Raw genomic sequence first — 6,818 nt, forward strand, 5'->3', positions numbered from 1 at the left:
CGCACTCTATGGACAAAACCGACAACGATAATCATTTCAAAACGCGGGCGATGGATGCGGCGCGTGCGGGCGTTTCGATGCCGGCTGTTGCGCAGTCGAGTCGGCGGCGGCGGCGCCGCGCCGCCGGCGTTTGCCGCTGCGCGCGCGCGCGCGGGGTCTGATGGTGGGACGGACGCGGCTGGAGGAAACGGCGTCTACGGTTGGAGGGCGAGGGAACCGGCCGTCGGTGTGGCGTACCGCCGTAGTACGGCGAGGCTTTTGAAGGGGTAATGCCACCGGCGGAGTGGGAGGTTCGGTGGTGGAGGGGGGGGGGGGCGACGAGGAGGAAACGATCTCGCGTCGGTTGGCGCCCAACTGGCGGCCGCCGCCGCTGTTGCCGCGATGTCCCCCACCGTTGTAAATATGCACACGCTCTTCACGGTATAAATTCGTCCGCGGATCACAATAATAATAATAATAGTAATAAATAATGCCGAATTACCGACGTCGCATCGCCGTCGTCGTCGTCGTCGTTGTTCGACGGATACCCATACACGTCGACGGCTGTTTTTTTTTTTTTTCGTACACAATATAATATACTAAATACGGCGAAACCTGTCTCTTCGACAGTCTAAAGACGACGGGTCTCTGAATGAGAAACGGTAGTAGACCCGAAAACCGTACGATAAAAACATAATGCCGTTGGGATGGCATATGAATTCTTTGGCCCGCCGGTGTTGGTTTCTGCGTTTTATTTGATCACGTGTTTTGATTTACGATAATAATATTATGTTTATGTATTCCCGTCAAAACACGGTACAAATTCCGTTTAATTTGCACGTTTCGTGTTTTATCGGGACACGCGAATAACACGGTCCGAGAGATGACCGCCCCGCATGCGGTATAATTTTTACGTAACTCGTTGAAAAATCGGCGAGCCGGGATGAAAAGTGGAACCTATCCCGGAACGCGAAAACGCTACCTATACGTTTGACTCTTCGATATAAAAATTTCTCCGTGTAATGTCGTCGAAACGGACATTAATTTGTAAGACTAATTATTATTATTTCGTACGATGTGCGTTTTATTAGTGACGTCACGCGCTCATCGTTCAATTTTGACGTTTCTGTACGACGATTAATGATTTTTGTTTTTCACACAACACACGACTACCGCGTTAACAATACCGCGCGATACGATAAAATAATATTATTGATGACATTTATCGGACGACAACGGTGATGGGTTTTTGTCCCTGTCGTTGAAACGAGAAAATTTGTAGAAGGTATACTGCGAGATTCTCGTACGACTATATTTTATACTATTTACCGTTAGTGTTTCATGTAACGTGTTTATAACATTAAAGATTTTTGATAAAATATATTATCAAGACTATAATTTTTGTACGTGTATGGCCATAATGTATAAATAATCTGATAAATGAGTGATAATTAATGAATACATATTTCATTGTTGATGGCAACATAGGCTATACTCAGCCATGGCATATTATACATTATACGTAATTATAATCAACACATATTTTTTTTATTGCACATCTATAAGTTGCGTATACTTTTGGGATAGCCCCTCTACACGTATGCTATTATACGTCTATTTATATCTTAAAATACATTATTCACAATATTCATATTGTTCAGAAAGAAAAGGAGTTGTGGATTGTTACAATAATTTAAATCGATTCTGAGTATCTACTTATCATAATCTCTGCAAGTGAGTTATATATCAGTTTTCGTGATTTAAAAATAAACGTGTAATAACAATATTTTATGATCCATAATGCCCCATTGTATGTATAATCTTTTATTATTATTTATAAGAAGTATAAATTTCCTAATGCTATTAAAGAAATAAAGTGTTTAATCTATTGTTAAGTTATAATTATAATAATGCATTATTGATAATAAATATGCAATATTTATTCCAACACTTAAAATAGTGAAAATAATGAATTCTTTATGCAATATATAGGTATCATTAAATACAACATATATTACGTATATAAAAAAAATCCATGATTGACACTGATTCAAACACTAAAAGAATTGAGTTAGGTCGAAATTAAATTTTTAATTATTTTTAAATTATATACTACTGCATTAGCGAATCCAGGAGGATGGCACAGAAACGCGCGCCATCCCCTCGGCTCTTATTTAGTCGAAAAAAATGTTTTCATAAAATAATTGTGTGAGAGTATAAGACCTTTTTTACATCCTAAATCACCGGCTGGCAGTTATTACTACATGTTTACTTTTGTTACTATAAGTATTATTTTGATTAGAATTTATATTCAATCTAAAAATAAATATTCTATTAAAATCATTTTTGGGCAACGATGCGTGTCACTGTCCGTACGCAGTTGGTCATTATCGAAATGTTTATATAAATATATTATAATATTGTACTATACATATCAGATTACAACTTAATTTGTACAATACAATTACACAAAAATTAAATATTCATAATAATGTTGAAAATATCATTAATAGATTTTCTAATGATAAAAATAGAAAATTGGATTTTATTTTGTAATTTTATTAATTATTATACAATGTTTATTTTAAATTAAACACCTATTAAAAATTTATACTCATGACGTTATAATATCAGTAACAAATATTTATTTTTTTGAAAATTATAAAATATAGTTTTACATTTAAATTTTGAATGTTAGTTAGTACAAAACAACTTCTTATAAAATAGAGATTTAGTAAAAAATACATTTATAAAAAATTATAAATTGGTAATTCGTTTATATTTTATAATAGGTATGTAGTAATTAAAGTATATTAATACTTAAAACAGTTATTACCTGTGTATAAATATATATTTGGAAAAATACTTTTCATAAATTTGACATGAATAAAATTTTAACTTAAATGGAAAGTTTGACGAAAAATCAATATATTAGGTTCACATAATGTGCGCCTCTCCCCTTATAAAATTTTTGAATCCACCCTTGTGTATTAGTGCTTTTAAGCAGGATAATTTATTTTTATGTTCTAGATTCTGAATATAGCGATAAATATGTATAGATAAAGTTTTAATATTGTTAAATGTATGTCTTCGTCTTTTAAAGAAATACAAATGATTCAATCTTCAACTTTGAGGATTGTTTCTGGTAGCGAATTGATTCTACTAAGTATTTAAGAGGGGGCAAAACATTTTCATTAGTTACTTTTCAAAATAATCTGAAAATTCTAAAATTAACAGTAATAACTATTCAACATCTACTTACATAATTTTCGATTCTTTAATTTTAGTTTTAGTTAAGTAATTCAAAAATGAATAACCAATTAACCGTAATAGAAAGTTTTTCCTAGATACTTATTTAAGCTAAAATTTTCTAGATAATTACTTAAAAATATTTTAGTTCTTTTTAGTTTTTGTACTATTTATAGAGATTATAAATTTTAGACTTTTCTTAGATTTTTTCGATTTAGATTGGTAACATTTTTATTTCTCTGTCAAAAGGCTTAAAAATATATTATACGATGTTCCTCGCATGAATTGTTTTTTTATTCGGCCTTGGTTAGGTTAGGTTAGACAAATATAAATTTGATAATAAGTGGTGAAAATTTTTTTATTCAATGAGGCATACAATAGCCTATAAGCAAAGCACAAGGCGTATGCTGCAAGTCTGTTTATCAAATTTGGCAAATGTTTAGATTTGTTATGCCATTTAAGGAATGTCTTGTTGCAATATCAATTTATTTTTTAAATGAAAACCGATAGCTATATTGCTGTAAATTATTAATTTAATTTTGTACTCGTGTACCTAAATAATTAAAATTTAAAAGTATGGTACTCTAGAATATTATATATTTAACAATTCCAATTATCGCTAATATTAATCACGACTAACGCTGTATACTTTATCGATCGACGATTGTAAATCTGGGTTTCGTAAAGTTGTTATTACTACTTGTAAACGCGGTAAAGATGTTATAGGTACGTATAAACACAGTATGATGAAAACCAAAATAATGAATATATCATATATGTATTTATAAAACCTTACATCATTACATACATCACCAATCTACGTATTTATTGTACATTAGCACGTAATATATACGTATGTTTGCTCAACGATCTGTGTCATCGCGTGTTATTATATACATATTTTCGATTGCACGCCTCTCGTTAAACGTGCCTAGTTTTATTTTTATTTTTTTTCTTTATCTCGGAATGTCTCTATATTATAGTGTATTCAACTAGCCTGGAAGAATATTTGTCGATTCTGAGTTTTTACGCCGTCTTCCGCGGCACAGTATTCCGTTTTTATGGGCCGATTTCACTGTTTCGCGGGCGCGTAATAATCATAGATGTACACGTTTATAAATCGATAACGTGTCGGGAAAGAGAGAGAAAGAGTGATACGGTGGTGCGAGTGGGCACGAGAAAAACGTTAACGCGTGCTATACGACAACTATAAATACGACGACGGAGAATGGTTGTAGCCGGTGCACGCTAGGGTGGAAAAAAATAAGTGTACCGAGCAAAATAACATAATGGAGTGTAATTTATTGTCACGTATGGAGCGCCGCCGTCGCCATAATAATAATAATAATAATAATTGCTGACCTGACCCGACGGCCATCGTAGTCATCGTCGTCGTGTCAAAACCATAATGTAAATAAAAAAAACGGTTACGCCAACGACGGACACTGACCGTCGGAAATAACTTGAGCGGCGGCGGCGGCGGCGGCGGCGGCGTACTCGCTTTGAAATACTGCAGACACGTCAAAAATAATCGGCATTCGCGCCGGAAGTAAGTCTTACTTACCGGCAGTGGTTTGTTTACCGCTGACGCCGTGCGTGCACATATGTATATATTATGTAATAGTAATGAGTATACAGCGCATATAGTCGTTCTCGACGCGCTGAGACGTTGAAAAACACACAATAATATAATGCGTATGTATACAATAGTATACAATACAGTATTGTACTGCCGAATCCGCATCGCGTACGACTCAGGGATGGGCAAACTAGTTGAACACACTTGCATAGGCGTAACTAGGGGGGGGACTTGGGGGGCTTAGCCCTCCCTGTCATAATTCCTAGTCCCACACTCCCGCCAATAATAGTAACATTTTAAAACTTAAATTTAAAATATCGTTTTATTTTTTTTTTATTTATATCTTTGAAAAATGTTAATTTAAACTATATATTATTGTATGTAATGATCCTGTGTTAGACGTATCATGTTGTGTAATTTTTACTACACAAATACTCCCTACTAAGAAGTTGTCAATAAACTAAAAATCGTTAAATTCTTTATATCTAAAATAATACTTAATAATATGTTAATATATAAATATTTAACCTCAATACTACTTGGTTTATTATTTGTTTTATAATTAAATATTAATTTACATTCATATTACATGTATAATCAATGAATGTAAGGTGTGTGTGGGGTATTGGGGGGGGGGGCAGAGCCTTCCACTTAATTTACTTATAATAAAGTTCTAGGGCTGAAGCCCCCCTAACTTTAAGGTCTAGTTACGCCTATGCACACTTGGAGACGAATTTCGACTCGTTCGACAAGTTCGTAATATTATGGTCGAATATACGATGATATTGTTATTTGCGTATATCTGTACCGACGTGCTGGAGATCAGCGACTTGCCGTCTTTTTGACGAGCCCTTTTTGTTTTGATCATAACATAAAAGTTCGGTTTCGCTCCGATTTTGTACACGTAAAAAAATTGTGCAGGATTTATTAATATACGTTATTCTTTCATTTTTTTTTCTAATTTCTATTTCTGTTGTTAATCTAGTAATATAATTTTTTAAAGTTATGTACGCTGCAGTGAACCAATAGTGCACTGCACAGTGTATCGTGGATAGTACCGGGTAACAAATATTACATTTGAAAAAAAAGATAAATAATGTGCAGTTATTGCTTTTATTTCACCCTCTAACTTTTATTGTTTTGTTACAATTTAAATTTTAAAAATAAATTTAACATTTTCATTTTATTTTTTGTGTGATAAACTTCAAAGCAACTTTCTATACATAAAGGTACAGATGTACAGTACACATTTCACAATTAAATTACGTTTTTTTCTTCCCCTATTTATCAATTTATTTTTTAATTTTTTCCATACCAACTTTAAATTTTCGACATGAATTTTTTTGACTTGGTATGGGTGGTAATCGCGATGTAAAGTGTCTGCCACTAAGACGATAAATGCTACTTATAACAAGATCGTTTCTAGAATCATTCCCGATTTCACCAAGTTATTTAACTATAAATTTACCATAAAGTTTTTAAGGGATAATGTTTAATTTGGAGGAGCAATTTTTTTTAAACAGAATAAAAATCATAACTATAGTTATTTTAAATAAGTAAAAAAAAACATTTTCTACCACCGCTTTAACGCATTTCGTTTAAATGGGTAATAAGTTATAAGTTGATCTCCATAGTTTAACACCTGTTTTGTTGTAGACTAAAGACTCCAGATTACGTCTATGCATGGCATATTAAATTACAGTGTAAAAATACATAATATACCTATTGAGACAGTATTTTGTAAATACAAAATGGTATGTACCTACGGTATGGTAATGGACAATGACGACTAATGACAGTTAATATTATGATTGTGATGTGTATATCGTAGAAACGAAAAAACGATATTCAAACATCACGCACGTCGCACGTGTAACAGTATTGTGTAATATATTATAATATAATATATTGATTTAGCAATATAAAAAAAAAATTTAAAAAAATAGTAGTTAGTAAATTATAGATATAGAATACATTACGTAGGTATAAAATATTATCTGCTGCATTCACG

Source organism: Melanaphis sacchari, unplaced genomic scaffold (assembly GCF_002803265.2).
Source record: "Melanaphis sacchari strain LSU unplaced genomic scaffold, SCAv2.0 Contig25_pilon_pilon, whole genome shotgun sequence".
NCBI lineage: Eukaryota > Metazoa > Arthropoda > Insecta > Hemiptera > Aphididae > Melanaphis > Melanaphis sacchari.